General features: G+C 42.6%; 1 pseudogene; it reads left to right on the top strand.

The window, feature by feature from the left end:
* The window catches only part of LOC102998490 (frataxin, mitochondrial-like), a 48513-nt pseudogene extending 33912 nt beyond the window's left edge, over positions 1 to 14601 (top strand).
* Positions 14602 to 16508: the final 1907 nt, after the last annotated feature.

Raw genomic sequence — 16508 nt, 5'->3', positions numbered from 1 at the left:
AAACAGAAACATAGATCAATGGAACAAGATAGAAAGCCCAGAGATTAACCCACGCACCTATGGTCAACTAATCTATGACAAAGGAGGCAAAGATATACAATGGAGAAAAGACAGTCTCTTCAATAAGTGGTGCTGGGAAAACTGGACAGCCACATGTAAAAGAATGAAATTAGAATACTCCCTAACACCATACACAAAAATAAACTCAAAATGGATTAGAGACCTAAATATAAGACTGGACACTATAAAACTCTTAGAGGAAAACATAGGAAGAACACTCTTTGACATAAATCACAGCAAGATCTTTTTCGATCCACCTCCTAGAGTAATGGAAATAAAAACAAAAATAAACAAGTGGGACCTAATGAAACTTCAAAGCTTTTGCACAGCAAAGGAAACCATAAACAAGACGAAAAGACAACCCTCAGAATGGGAGAAAATATTTGCAAATGAATCAACAGACAAAGGATTAATCTCCAAAATATATAAACAGCTCATTCAGCTCAATATCAAAGAAACAAACACCCCAATCCAAAAATGGGCAGAAGACCTAAATAGACATTTCTCCAAAGAAGACATACAGACGGCCACGAAGCACATGAAAAGATGCTCAACATCACTAATTATTAGAGAAATGCAAATCAAAACTACAATGAGGTATCACCTCACTCCTGTTAGAATGGGCATCATCAGAAAATCTACAAACAACAAATGCTGGAGAGGGTGTGGAGAAAAGGGAACCCTCTTGCACTGTTGGTGGAAATGTAAATTGATACAGCCACTATGGAGAACAATATGGAGGCTCCTTAAAAAACTAAAAATAGAATTACCATATGACCCAGCAATCCCACTACTGGGCATATACCCAGAGAAAACCGTAATTCAAAAAGACACGTGCACCCGAATGTTCATTGCAGCACTATTTACAATAGCCAGGTCATGGAAGCAACCTAAATGCCCATCAACAGACGAATGGATAAAGAAGTTGTGGTACATATATACGATGGAATATTATTCAGCCATAAAAAGGAACGAAATTGAGTCATTTGTTGAGAAGTGGATGGATCTAGAGACTGTCATACAGAGTGAAGTAAGTCAGAAAGAGAAAAACAAATATCGTATGTTAATGCATGTATGTGGAACGTAGAAAAATGGTACAGATGAGCCAGTTTGCAGGGCAGAAGTTGAGACACAGATGTAGAGAATGGACATATGGACACCAAGGGGGGAAAACTGCGATGAGGTGGGGATGGTGATGTGCTGAATTGGGCGATTGGGATTGACATGTATACACTGATGTGTATAAAACTGATGCCTAATAAGAACCTGCAGTATAAAAAAACAAACAAAACAACTAATACTAAACTTTCATTGGGTTATTTGTATGGAAATATGTTAATATAAATGTTTCAGACATTACATGAAATTTCTAAAAATCTTATATTTGTATTTGTATGGAAATATGTATGGAAATATGTTAATATAAATGTTTCAGACAGTACATGAAATTTCTAAAAATCTTATATTTGTATTTGTATGGAAATATGTATGGAAATATGTTAATATAAATGTTTCAGACATTACATGAAATTTCTAAAAATCTTATATTTGTATTTGTATGGAAATATGTATGGAAATATGTTAATATAAATGTTTCAGACATTACATGAAATTTCTAAAAATCTTATATTTGTATTTGTATGGAAATATGTATGGAAATATGTTAATATAAATGTTTCAGACATTACATGAAATTTTTAAAAATCTTATATTTGTATTTGTATGGAAATATGTATGGAAATATGTTAATATAAATGTTTCAGACATTACAGGAAACGTCTAAAAATCTTATATGTTCTGGTATAATGTTATAAGTAATAATCCTAGTTATTACTTTAAAATGTATATCTCAGAAATAACTAATTTTCTTGTCAACTGCATTATTATGAACTTTCATCAAATCTTTAACCATGGTCATTTTTAAGTCTTTTGTCATTTACAGACAGTTCTGGGTGTACTCTGATGATTTTGCAAATATGTTCCTATAAAAGAGTTTCATCTTCAAGAAATTCATGGAAAAGACTCTGACAAGTACAGGTTTCTGGTAACTGACTGTACTGCTGAACTGAATGAATAAGCATTTTCAGAATTCTAATGAAAAACTGATGAACTCATAAAAGTGCTAACAAAAGATCAAGATGAAAAAAAAGAAATTAATTACATGGGACTGAGTGAACTGATGAGGATGAGTATAATTTTTGTGACTTTCTGTCTGAATTAAAAAAAAAAAAAAAAAAAAGCAACCAGAGATTAATGATCTGTTCCTCACTTGCTCCTGGGGCTCTCTTTCTGGTCACCCCATTAATTTAACAGGAGAGTTTCTACCCACAGCCAAAGGGACCTTGGTTCCCCGGGAGTGGAGGATGCAGATGCCGAGACCCATGACTTCTTGCACAGGAGAAGATGGTATAGACTCAGGGATCTCCACCTTCTGCCCCTGGAAGAGAGAGCAGCACTTGGCCATTCCTCTGACTCCTGTTTGTTGAAAAGGTGAACTGAGTTTAATCAAAAGAATGCATTGGCCATTTACTAGCGGTGGTTTTGCCTTGCCAAAAAAAAAATAGTAACTACCATGTCACTGCTGGTAATCCATGAGGGAAAAAACAAAGGATGGATAGTGAGGGGCCCTCCCCCCGACCCCTGCTTTCCTCCCCTCCCCTCCATTGTGTTGGCCCCTCCCGTGTTTGGACTCTAAGCTAGAATAATCACCATGTGAGGTACCAACTGAAAATTAAACACACACCTTTTCTTTTGACATCCATGATTTATTTTCCTAAAGAGCTTATATATGTAGGGATTGGGGAGGGGAAGATGGAAGGGGAGGTCTGGTATTTACTTCACGAATAGTGTTATTCAAAGACCAGGAAAGAAATCCAATGTTTGCTGCGGTTTAAATGACAGTATTTATTATGTACTCACAAAAGGGTAGAAAAAGCGACTGTTGATTATTTTGACATTAAATTGCTTGCAATACATGAGGGATTAATTATGACATGGCACACTTCATCCTGCCACCTGAATTAGCTGGAGTTTTAAAGAAGGGTCTGTATTTACATCATTTGTCACATGGGGAGAATACGGATGTCTCTGTGCTCTTTTCTGTACCAGGTTTGATCAGGAATCCAATGGCCTCACTGAACGCAGGCACTTCTCAATCAGATCGAACAAAAATCTATCGCTGGTCTTTATGGAGAATCCTCTTGTATGGAACCAGTGTTTCCAAACTCTGACCAAGCTTTCCCTGACTTGACTTTAACTGACAGTCCCATGGAGAGAAGTTTCCATCATTTGGGAGCAAGGTGATGAAGGCTCCTTCTCAGGAACCAGTCTCCCCAAACACATGTTGGGGTATAGAATGCGATGCACCGTTGGTCCCCAAGTAGAAGACTGATGAGTTTTGTTGGTAGAGGGGCTGACGTTTAGGTACAAGCACCTCTGGGAGAGGAAGGGAGGAGAGGGCACTGGGTCTTAGTAGTGGGAGGCCAAAGCCAACGCCCAGGGTGCCTGCGTGCTGTTGGCGACCAGAACAACTCTCGCTTTCATCTTGTTGCTTTAACAGACTAGGCGATGTTCTAGCCCACAGGCAATGAATACAGCTCTTAGCCCCAAATCCCTGGACTTATTACCCACAGTTCTCAAGCTTGAAAGTAGAGCAACCTCAAAGACCTGGCACATCCTTTTAAGCGTAGAGAGCCAGAACACCCAAATCATACCAGAAAGAGGAAAGGACCACCATGAGTAATGGAGCAAACATGTTGGTGTTCCCTTTTCCATCCTTGAATCTACATCTCCCACAGGAATGAAAATACCCAGAAAGCTGAGGGCACGGGCACCACAGCCCCAAGAGTGGTCGAGAGAGGAGAAGAGGGATGGTCTCGGGACTTGCTTTGTTATGATCAGGACCTGATGCTTTCCGATCACAGGGTTCTGTGGGTTATTCTAGCTAGAGTCCTGGTGACTATCTCCTTAGTTATTTGAAAGAGCATCGTTATCAAAAAAGAAAAACCCAAACCGTCAAATTCCTACGCTGCTGACTATAAAGAATCAACGTGATGAGGGGCTCAGTTTGTAGCTGTGGTTTGAAATATGTCTTTACAGCTTTTTGAGCACTTTATGTTTGAAAAATGCCTTCCCATCACTCTGAGTAGGTTTTCTTTGTGACAGTTCAGCAAGGTCACCTGGGATGGCCTCTGACAGATAGATGACGACACCTGGGTGAAACTTGATCACGTGATGGGCACACAGCGAGACCTGGGGGATGGTTCTACAGTCTCTGTGACCCCAAGTGTGTGGGACGCCATTGAGCCCAGGTCGTCTCTGAGAGGGCTCAGGGTGCGGTGCTTGGAAAGGCAGAGTGTGCTTCCCATTGACTCCGTGTCCATTTCTATATTAGAGTGCACAGCGTCTCTATGAGTCAGGTTATTGAGTGTTCTGCTCTCAGAAGCCAAGGTGTGAGGGAGGAGAAGGCTGGAGGGACCCGTGCGGAGAAATCCAGCTCAGAGAAGGAATTACAGCTCCAGGATCGGACAAGTCACAGGATTCTGCCCAGGGCAAAAGTCCTTTGTAACAGATGAGCTGAGGCTCAAAGTAACACTGGGGGAATCCAATGTGATTTGTCCGCTTCACCCGCGGGAACTGTACATTTTGTGAAAAACGTACTTACTGCGAATGTGTGATGTCATTTATGTAACAAGAAAGAAGGTTCATCTTTTGTTGATGAACTCTTACTGCTTGGAGGGAAATACTAGAATATCTTACCCTGGGATCCAAAATAACTGTGATCCTTGAAAGAATTTCCCTACCCTGTTTCTGTTCATCTGTGGTATTTCCACATCTAGCATAAAAGAAAAATCCAATAGCATTGAAGTTAAATAATACATTTTTCCCTCCCAGAACCAATAAATCTGTTTAAAGATGCATTGCTACTTTTCTTGAGGGATAATTTAGACTATGTATCAAAAAAGGAAAATCAATAGTTTTTTCTATTACAAATAATTGCCTGTTTGACTCTTTTCCACTTTTTTATTTATTTTGGTTTCAAAATATTTCTACTAAGACTGCCTCATTTTTTTTTTGTTATTTATTTATTTATTTATTTATTTATTTATGGCTGTGTTGGGTCTTCATTTCTGTGCGAGGGCTTTCTCTAGTTGCGGCAAGTGGGGGCCACTCTTCATCGCGGTGCGCGGGTCTCTCACTATCGCAGCCTCTCTTGTTGCGGAGCACAGGCTCCAGACACGCAGGCTCAGTAATTGTGGCTCACGGGCCTAGTTGCTCCGCGGCATGTGGGATCTTCCCAGACCAGGGCTCGAACCCGTGTCCCCTGCATTGGCAGGCAGATTTTCAACCACTGCGCCACTAGGGAAGCCCAAGACTGGCTCATGTTTTAAGTCTAGACCAGCATGAGTTTCTATGAGACTATGTCTGCCAGTGGATGAGACCCTGCTCTCTCCTGGGTTTGGTGAGGTTCCCACACAGAGCATCAGGGGAAAGGCCAGCAGACCCAGGGGCTCTTGGGAAGAGCTTTGAGTTTAGTTGTAAACGAACAGAGCGTGCTCTTGGGGGTGCACACACCCCCTTGGGCACGCAGCACAGAGTGCTTCACCCACCTGGCTGATTACCTGTGACCGCATAAGCATGAGCAGCATTTATCCTTTGTACCCAGGTTTGAAATTGTCAACTAGAAAATTGCTTCTTGTGTAAACTTTGGCCTGGCCGGCACAATCCAGGGTCCCTCTTTAAGTAACTAGACATGACCAGATGTTACCTGAGAATATCCAGTGCACAATACCAGTATCCAAAAGAATATCTGGTTTGCAGTACCTACTGCTGTTCTTTATTTTCAGACATTTTTATTAGAGAAAAGGGATGACTTGACAAGAGCCAACAACACACGGGTTGAATGAGAGAGAGGTTTATTAGACTGACTTCAGCTATTCACCATTCAGCCACAGCAATAATGTCTAAGGATCTGATGTCAGGCACAGAAGGGAGGAGACAAACCTCGACCACAAATCTGCGATGCTCAGGTGAATAGGAACGTCCAGAGGAGACCGAGGCCAGATCTACGGGGGCAGATGGAAAGGCTTTCTTGAGGAGGTGACAGCTGAGCTGAGCCCTACAAGGCAGATGCACGTTGGTTAAGTGGAAGAAAGTTGAGGGGGGCACGGTGAGGCCATCTCACAAAAGAGCTGAATGGCAAAGGCAAAGAGTGTAAAGCAGCAGGGCTCCTGGGAGGTGGGGGGCAGCAACCCAGTGCTACAGGCTGGGTTACTGTTGGCAACCATCCCCCCCTTCCCTCCCCCATTGCGGGCACAGTGTACTTTCCCACATCATGGATGCTGGGTTTGGTCCTGTGACTTGCTCTGGTCAATAAATATCAGCCATGAAAGGAGCAGGCACCAAGCAGTGACTGTGCCTTCAGTCTGGGCCTCAGAACACACACAAATGGAACAGATTTAAACCCAAACTGCAGTCTGCAGCCCACATGCCAGCTAAGCCCATCTTAACCCACTGGAGCCAAATCAGACTCATCCTGCAGACCCAGGCACATGGGGATGGTTGTTATGTGACATTATTAAGGCAATAGCTGACACTTACATTCAGCAAGGCTGAAACATGGGGTGTAGATCAGGAGACACAGGGCCAGAGGTGTAAGCAGGGCTCCTCGTGGACAGTCTTGTGTTATATTAAGGTGTTTAGCCTTTACCACTGACATATTCAGGGAGACATGGATCTGGTTTGCATTTTAGGAAGAGAATTATGGCAGCAGTGTGGCAATCGGCCTTGTGGATGTGTGACTCAGAAGCTGTGTGATAATTAATTATAAGAGCTGACATCTACTGGACCCTTCCTATCTACCAGGAACCACGCTAAGTACTTTACCTCCTTCATCTTATTTAATCCTCAAAGCAACCATACAAGCGCTCAGATCACTTCTGTTCTACAAATGACGTATCTGTTTGCTAGATACCCTGAACTCTTAACTGTGAAATCGATCTGATTATTGCAAAGTTAAGGTAAAAACAGGTCTGAATCATGGCAGTGTGGTGGGAGGGGAGGGGAGTATGATCCAAGAAATTACAAGAAGAATCAGCAGGATATGCTCAGTGATTACATGTGGGATGTGAAGGAAGACTCTAGCATTTCCAGTTTAGGGAACAGAGCAGAAGACAGGGATTTGCACCAAAGAAGAGAATGAGGAAGGGAAATAGGGTGTGTGAAGATGGCTTTGGGATGACTTTCTGAAGGGACACAGTGAGCAGCTGACAGTACAGGTGTGGAGGCCAAGAGAGGGGCTGAACTGAAGGTGTGGTGCTGAAAGCACCAGCACATCACTCCTGGGAGGGGCATGCGCCCTGAGAGAGGCGGCAGGATGGGGAGAGAAGACAACCAAGACCAGACCCCGGGGACACCGGTGTGAGAGGCAAGGGCAGAGACAGAGAAGGCAGACAAAGATGATCTGACCGTGACGCCTCAGTGCGGCTCCCTCGACATTGATAATGACATTGATAGTGAAGGCTGTGCCTGCGTGGGGGGCAGGGGGGCATGGGAAATCTCTGCGCCTTTCTCGTAATTTTGCCGAGAACCTAAAACCTCTCTATTATCTATTAAAGACAAACAAACACATATATAAATAAACTTTTAAAAATACGATCTGAGATGCAGGGGGAAACCCAAGAGAACACAGTTCCTCAGCCAGGCAACAGGCAAAGAGCAGCAAAGATGCTTTTTAGGGAGCACAGTTGGGGTTGCCAGCTGCTGTTGGCTTGGAGAAGAGTCTAGCAACGTGTAGGGAGAGAAGATTGAGTGCAGGGGGTTAGGGGAACGACTGGGGGAAGGGGAAGACCAAAAGAAGGGGAAAAAATATTGATAGGTTTGATTCCATCCACATTTTAAAAAATCACTTCCATAAGCAAGAAATGGAAAAACAAATGAGAAGCTGGCAAAGGTATTCCTAACAAACTAGAATTAATAGTAATAATGCATAAAGAGTTTTTTCTTTTAATGAGCAAATAAGGACACTAGAGACGGTTTAGATGGAAGGTGAGAAAACACAACAGGACAGACTGTTTTCATAAAGGGAGATGCACCAATGGCAAATGCAAATGCAATAACATAGTTGGCCTCAAACTAAAATACAAACATTTTCGCTCATTGGGTTGGCTATGAATTAGCAAGAATAGGGGGACACGGATCCTCTCCCACACTGCTCTTTGTAGTACATGTTGATTCAACCATCTTTTGAAAACAATTCAGCAGTTATGCTTCAAGAGCCTTCAAATATGTGCTTGTCACTTGGTGCAGTGTTTTGAAATCTGTGTTAATCCCACATCAGTAAAGAACGTACATGAGAGCTGGTGGTCCAAGAACCTCTCACAGAACAAGAAAATCTAAACCCCTGGACTGAGCGCCAGTGAGGATATGACCACGTACCTTTTGGCATGTCCAGAAAGTGGGATACCAAGAGGCCATTTAAAAATCATGTTTTTGACATGGGAAGAGGTTCCTGATTTACCATTAAAGAGAAACAACAGAATAGAAAAATATGATCCTACTTTTATTTTTTTTAAGTGCACATATGAAAAAAATGCACATATGAATGATGAGTTATTGCCAAGTTGTAGAATTACATGCAATTTTTATTTCCTTCTGTATGCTTGCCTAGATCTTCCAAATATTCTGCAGTGAATGTGTATTATTTTCGTATTTAGAAAAAGGAAAACAATAAATGGTATTATTTTCCAAAAAAATAACAATGAATAGTTGATGGGGAAGGATTCCAAGTCACTTGGTTCTGTGAAGGGAAGGGTTAAGATGGATCTGAGCGAAGATGACGAGGCAGAGGGAGGGTTTTAAAGAATGGCTGAATGTCCCAGGTTCAAAGGCTTTAAGAAAACAGGCAGTAGGGAGGAAAAATGAAGAGTCCAGGAAATAATTCATGGCACGACATTTAAGATGGTTAAAGAGAGTATAGAATCAGGAGCACAGCGAAGGGTTAGCCTGAACAGGAGAAAGAGTGGTTCCTCCTCTGAGAGGACAAAGGTGTGGGAAGTGCCAACAGACATTTGTTCGATTGTTCGTTTGTAGACAAGTGGCAGCTGGGGCGTGTTCTGGGTGGTGGCAGAAGTGGCTACCGGGTGAGAGTGGTCCAGTTTGACCCACTGTCGTCATCACAGAACCGGGAGCCCGGGGGTTCATACTACATCTGCTTACATTGAGGTGGCCACGGCCGGCTGCAAGGCAGGTTGGGAGATGTAATCGTCACGTGCCCAGAAAAGTTCCCTGTTCCATGACTGAGGGAAGTGCAGAGAATGGAGGCTGAGGGCCAATGAGCAGATTTGAAAAATGTTTCAGCTGTGAAGCCTGTAGGATTTGCTGGTGGGTTTGATATTGGAGTTTGAATTACAAACAGGATGAAGAACAAAATAGGTGTTTTAGGGGATGTGGAAAGATATACGGCCGGGGATCCAGAAAGAGATCTGAGTATATATTTTCCCGGCAGAGAATCAATTCTTTATAAGGAATGACACTGATGTGCTCATGATTGTCGCCATAATAGGGTAGCAACACTAGATCCCTAGGGTCACAACCCGTGACAGACCTGTTGCTTTCAGTCCAACCTACAACCAGGGCTGCGCCCACAGGCATGGGTCTGGGGGACCCTGCTGACAGGTCAGGCACAAAGCCACAATCATGACCTCCACTGTTGTTCTAATGAATCCCCGAATTGGTCCAATTTCTCGAAACAAAGAGCACATCGCTTCACAGGTGTGGACACAGTTCGTACCCGAGTTCTAAAAACTCCTTGTCTGATGGTTCCTTTTTTAAATTAAATTTAATTTAATTTAACTTAATTTAATTTTATTCTATTTTATTTTTATTGAAGTATAGTTGATTTACAATGTTTAAGGTGTATAGCAAAGTGATTCTCTATATACCTATTCTTTTTCAGATTCTTTTCCATTATAGGTTATTACAAGATATTGAATATAGTGCTATGGGGGAGGACTTGGCTGTTTATCTATTTTATATGTAGTAGTGTGTATCTGTTAATCCCAAACCCCTAACTTATTCCTCCCCACACTTTCCTCTTTGGTAACCACAAGTTTGTTTTCTTTTTCTTTTCCTTTTTTTTCTGGCCATGCTGCACAGCTTGTGGGAATCCCAGTTCCCCGACCAGGGATTGAACCCAGCCCATGGCAGTTAAAGCACGGAATCCTAACAACTAGACCAGCAGGGAACTCCCATAAGTTTGCTTTCTATGTCTGTGAATCTGTTTCTTTTTATAAGTAAGTTCATTTGTATCATATTTTAAATTCCACATATAAGTGATATCATATGGTATTTGTCTTTCTCTGTCTGACTTGCTTCATTTAGTGTGATAATCTCTAGGTCCATCCATGTTGCTGCAAATGGCATCATTTCATTTTTTTATGGCTGAGTAATATTCCATTGTATATATGGACCACATCTTCTTTATCCATTCATCTGCAGATGGACATTTAGGTTGCTTCCATGTCCTGGCTACTGTACTGATGGTTCTTTTCTGCTGGAAGACTTAGAGGGAGAAGCTACAGGAGTGCCATCGTTTGCCCGCAGCCCTTCCTGCCCTGGTTAAAAGTGAGTCACACACTCATATGTCCTTAGGTGCTTTCCTTTCTCAGAATTACCTGGTGATGGATGGGGGCTCAGGTCTGGTTTTGGTAGCCCCGGGGCAAAGACGGTGCACCCAGGTGCCATGACTACAGAGGAAGAAGCTCCCCCAAGGCCGTGCCAACACATTCAGGATGAAACCGGGGTCACTTAGGGGGGTGACGGGCTGCATGTGTCCCTCCCCTCACAACGCAGAGGGTTGCCCCAATTCCATCCCTGTCCTCTCTTTCAGGACCACAGTGACCTGCTAACAGGATGAGTGACATGAGGGACATTAATTCTGAGATGCGCTGAGACATAAAAGCAAATCCTGGACCCTCCTTGGAAACATGACCACTGTCTCATTTTCCCCAAATGTTCACTTTTAAAAAGTGACGATTCATGACGAACTTTAGAATTTGGGAATCAACACTGAGATTTTTAAAATTTTCCTAGAAAAGCAATGGATTTGTATAGTAGCACAAGCCCCATCCACATCAGAAATCAGGTTTAGATAGCCCAGCAGGCAAGTGGGAGGACTTTTGAACATTCCTTGTTTTGGGGGGGTGAAGCTGAATACCTAATTCTGTGCTGTGGGACATTCCAAGTAGGAGCCCAATGACGTGGAGACATGTCCTCGCCCCAGTCATGGAACGAAGGTGATAATCCCCAGAATTATCACGTGAGCAGGTCACAAACACTAAAGGACACAGATACTCATTTTCAGGGTCTGCACAAAAGTCCTGATGAGAAAAGCCTCCTGGAAATGGAATACACTTTATTCTGGCCGAAACACCTAATACTTCCCATCTACCTCATGGGAATATATGTTTTACAAGAGAGATGAATATTATCTCACAATCTGCCACAATACCTAATATCTATCACATTTCAAAATGAATACAATTAGTGCATAAATCTCAGCATTGGCAATTTTCCTCTCTCTCTGGAAAAGTTTTTTAATTGAAAGCATTTTAAGGGTTGAGAGAAAATGCACCATTTATTTCTGTTAGATACTCTAAGTGTATTTGGTTACTTGGGAATAAAATAGTTCCTCCTTCAAAGGAAAAAAAAAATCCTTTAGGCTTATGTGACAATTGTATTTGGTAGAACGATGGACTGGAGTTTCAGTGGCTAGAATTTACAGAATGAATGATAGCACCATCTATAAAAGAAGATGCAGAATCAAATTCTCCAGTGACAGGAATTTCTTCTACAATTTTGAGAACAAAAGCATTCATGTAGAAGAAAATCTACATGGATGTGCTTTTCTACTCATATTGTTATAGCCTTTCAGTGCTAGAAATCTTGAAGTACTAATAAAATAAATTTCACCGTTAGCCATTAACTTCCAATATGAGAGCAACATTTCTGTTAAAGATTTAACCCCTGGTTTCTTTGATAAGGTTGGGCTGTTAGTACAGAATTAACTAATTTAAGGTGAGGAAATTCAGCCCTTGCCATGATTCCAGCATCAGCTATATTTTCTTTTAATTCAGTTGAAACCGTGTTGTGTTTTTTTTTGAAAATTGCAAATTATTCAAAACTATAAAACTATAGAAGTTATTGAGGGTTTTTTTTTTTCCTACAGGAAAATCATATTTGGGATACACAGAGCACTGTCCCTAAGCTAGACACTTCCATCTCAATTTCAGGTGACAAATGAACTCACCATTTTACCTGCTACTGTGGTTTTGGTAGTTACTCTTGAAAGTACTATAAATTCTTTGCTCTCCCAGAGTTGATAAACAATCAATCCACATTATACTGGGGCCAACAGAAACTATGTTGATTCATAATAACTGCTCCTGTGGTCCTGGGGTGTTTAAGTGGAAAAGAAGAGAGAGCAGTTTGCTTCTGGGGGAGGTGGCTGTGTTTAGAGTCTCAGACACCTGCGAACCATCTCAGGAGCTGGACGCTCACAGGGTCAAGGGCAGATGTCGTGAGGATAAAGATAAGGCAAATTCAAATCACCTCTTTCCTTCTCATCCTTTCCTGTCTCTTTTGGTCATACTTTTCATTGACCCTTAACAACAAAACTATTTTCAGAGGAATCATTGAAGGATTTCTGTCTAAATATGATCATCAAAATCCTGGAACATATCTGAGGATGGAAGATTTTCCATCAGACAGAACGGTGTAGAAATTCCGTTTCCCAGATTGGTCTGCTAACATTTATTAGCAACTTTGGCATGTTTCTTTATTTTTCTGACTTTAAGTTTCTCCAGCTATGAAGGGGAAGTTATAAAATATACTTCTCAGAGATCTTTGGAGAGTCAACGAAATGCTATGGAATGTACCAGATACCAGCAGGATTATTTTTGGAACTTCGTAGAATAATTCAAAAGTGCAGCAGGAAGAAAAAGAATAGATATTCCTGTTATTTGAAGTCCTCCATAAATCAAACATTAACACTACAGTAGAAATATTTTTTGGTAAACAGATTAAAAAAGTGAAAGAAGTTTAAATGAAGATCAAAAATATAATAAAGGATGCATTATAAAAGAAGAGGAAGGGGATGTTATCCAACAAACACGGTTGGAAATTTTCGCAATTCAGGGGAAACAAAGTTGCATTCCCTTCCCCCCCCCCCCCCACAAGCCATGCTTGAAAAAAATTTTGATAAATTAAGGATTAAAGTAAAAAAGGAAACCATAAAAATATAAAACTATATATATTAACTCTTTAACTGGTTCCAAGATAGGGCAGGACTTGCTGTCATACAATTAAAGACTACAATCAAACAAAATGATAAATTTGACTGTATAAAGGTTAAGATTTTTTTACATCAAAAATCATAACCCAAACTAGATGCAAATGACAAATGAAGACAAGATCTGCAACAAACCTGAAACTAAAGAGTTAACATCCTGAGCACGTGGACGCTCGGACGCCCCGTGGCTGCCAGCCTCTTGCCCCGCTCGCTCGGCGCCCCCCGGCTCTGCCCAGGCCCGCGCCGGGGCCCCGTGGCCAATGAAGGACCCCCGCTGTACGGCTGCCGGGACCTGCACGCCGGGACTGCCGCGGCCCGCGCACACAGCCAGCCCAGTCTGAACTTCCGCTGCCTCAACCAGATCCTGAATGTCAAAAAGCAGAGTGTCTGTTGGATGAATTTGAGGACAATGGGAACTTTGGGTGACGCTGGCCCTCTGGACAATACCACCTATGAAAGACTGGCCGAGGAGACGCTGGACTCCTTAGCAGAGTTTTTTGAACACCTTGGAGACAAACCTTACACATTTGAAGACTATGATGTCTCCTTTGGGAGTGGTGTTTTAGCAATTAAACTGGGTGGAGATCTAGGAACCTAAGTGATCAACAAGCAAAGCCCAAACAAGCAAATCTGGTTATCTTCACCATCCAGTGGCCCCAAGTGTTACAACTGGCCTGGGAGAAAGTGGGTATCCTCCCACAATGGTGTGTCCCTCCACGAGCTGCTGGCCACAGAGCTGACTCAAGCCTTAAAACACGAAATGGGGGCTTCCCCGGTGGCACAGTGGTTAAGAATCCGCCTGCCAATGCAGGGGACACGGGTTCGAGCCCTGGTCCGGGAAGATCCCACATGCCGCAGAGCAACTGAGCCCATGTGCATAACTACTGAGCCTGCGCTCTAGAGCCCGCGAGCCACAACTACTGAAGCCCGTGAGCCACAGCTACTGAAGCGCCTAGAGCCCGTGCTCTACAACAAGGGAAGCCACCACAATGAGAAATCCACGCACCGCAACAAAGAGTAGCCCCTGTTTGATGCAACTAGAGAAAGCCCTCACGCAGCAATGAAGACCCAACACAGCCAAAAATAAATAAAGTTAAATCTTAAAAAAGACCCAAAAAAACCCCCACAGAAATCCCAAACTGGACTTATCTTCTCTGGCCTACCCTGGAAAAGGCACTTGCTGCTCAGCCTAATGCTAAAGACATTAAACAAAGACACCAGCTTTGTTCTGAAGCTGAATGGCTAGCTTTTTCCATTCATGCTTTTGAGGACAGTTGCGTGGTGTGTAACGGCTCTGTGAAAAGACCGTGTCGCCTCTCGCCCTTCCCCTGAGTTCAGATTTTTAACTTCTTTAGCTTTCTTTGGATTTATTGTCTGATTTCCCCTCTCACGTGATAGCCCTTAGCTTTCGTAATGTCTGTATGCCCATACCTTTATATATAACCTCACAACAAAGAAAAAGAAGAAGGACAAATTCCAGGAGGAGAAACGAATTGGCTTCACCATTCATTCTTTGAAAGACTTACTACAAAAACTGCATGAAGAGCGTCTGGCCAACCTTGCCATCCTGTCTCAAAATGAGACTCATTAAAGGGAAACCTAAAACGTTCCTACTCCCCTGGAAAGTGTAAACACTTCTAAGCCCTTTGGTATTGAAGCATCAGTGGCAACTCGGGAATTCTCAAACCGAAGACCATTTTCCCTTTGTGCTTTGTGACTGCCAGGGTGTGGCCCGCATGGGGTGACACAGGGGGATGTCGTGCCGTGTCTTCCATACGTGCATTTACATGTGTGTGTACATATATATTTTTTAAATTTAAGGGTCAGTATAGAATAAGCTATTGCAACACTGGTCTGAGAATGCAAAAAATCTCCCAAAAGCCATCTCTGTATGCTCCTGGATCTAGTACAATAAATGAGGTCATGGAGCTGAGGAAGTGCTTGGTAGATTGTGAAAGGCCACGTAAATGAAACGATGCTGGTGTTAATGAAAGGAACGCCGGTCTTACACTTGGCCCAGCCCAAAAGTCGTTGTCTGTCTCTGGGCAAGTTTCTCCAACTCCCTAGACCTCTGTTTTCCCCTGTTAACAGAGAGGTTAACCTAGATAAAATATAGTCGATTCCCAATTTAGACATTTAGTGTTCCTGTCAGGCAACTTAACAGGCCTGCTTTAATTCCCTCCAGTAGAGGAGATGACAGTGAACAGTTTTTTCTAAGCTATAGAGTAAGGATATGGTTTTGGGTTTTGCTCTACTTGAATTTCAGTTGAATTCATGTTCAAATAATCACCCTTTATTGTGCCGTTACTGGGCTAAGCCTGGGCTGTAGGCTGAACGTTAAGGTGTTGGTCCTCACCCCCAATCACAGCCCTCATGAATGAGATTAGTGCCCTGAGAAGAGAGACCCCAGAGAGCTCCCTCATCCCTTTCACCACGTGAGGACACAGCATGAAGACGGCTGTCTATGAACCAGGAAGCAGGCCTTCACCAGACAACCAGTCTGCCGGGGCCTTGATCTTGGACTTCCCAGTCTCCAGAACTATGAGCAATACATTTCTGTTTATAAGTCAAAAAAAAAAAAGAGTTAACATCCTAACTCTGTAGATAGCAGTCCACAGAGAAAACATGATTATTCCTTTTTTTTTTTAAAGAGACATAAACAGATATTTAACTGAGGAAGAAAATAGAAATTTATCAATATGTAAAAAAATCCATCTTTTTAGTATACAAAAATGAGAATTAATAGGACATGCCATTTAAACTCATCGAATTGGCAAAGATAAGATGTTATAAGTTCTCAGCGCACTTGCTGGGGGGATGGGCACTGCCCCACGTTGCTGCGAGGGGCAGGTTGCCACTGCTCACCTGCAGATCTCGCTTGCTTGTGTGGTCAGAACCCTGATAAAGTGCACACCTGTGGATCCGGTAACCCCCCTTCTCAGGTACCCACTTCCTTTAGGTCTCCTGGCCGCCCCATCAGGAGTAACTCTCTGTTCCATCTGCTGACATACAACTTCCAGCCCTGTGGAAAGCACCTTCCACCAGCAACTATCCCTTAAAGACCCCAGAAAACCTGCACAAAACCAAGTAAGAGCCACAG

Source organism: Balaenoptera acutorostrata, chromosome 13 (genome assembly GCF_949987535.1).
Source record: "Balaenoptera acutorostrata chromosome 13, mBalAcu1.1, whole genome shotgun sequence".
Lineage (NCBI taxonomy): Eukaryota > Metazoa > Chordata > Mammalia > Artiodactyla > Balaenopteridae > Balaenoptera > Balaenoptera acutorostrata.
The sequence above is the reverse complement of the archived record's forward strand: the minus strand, read 5'-3'. Positions and strand labels throughout refer to the sequence as shown.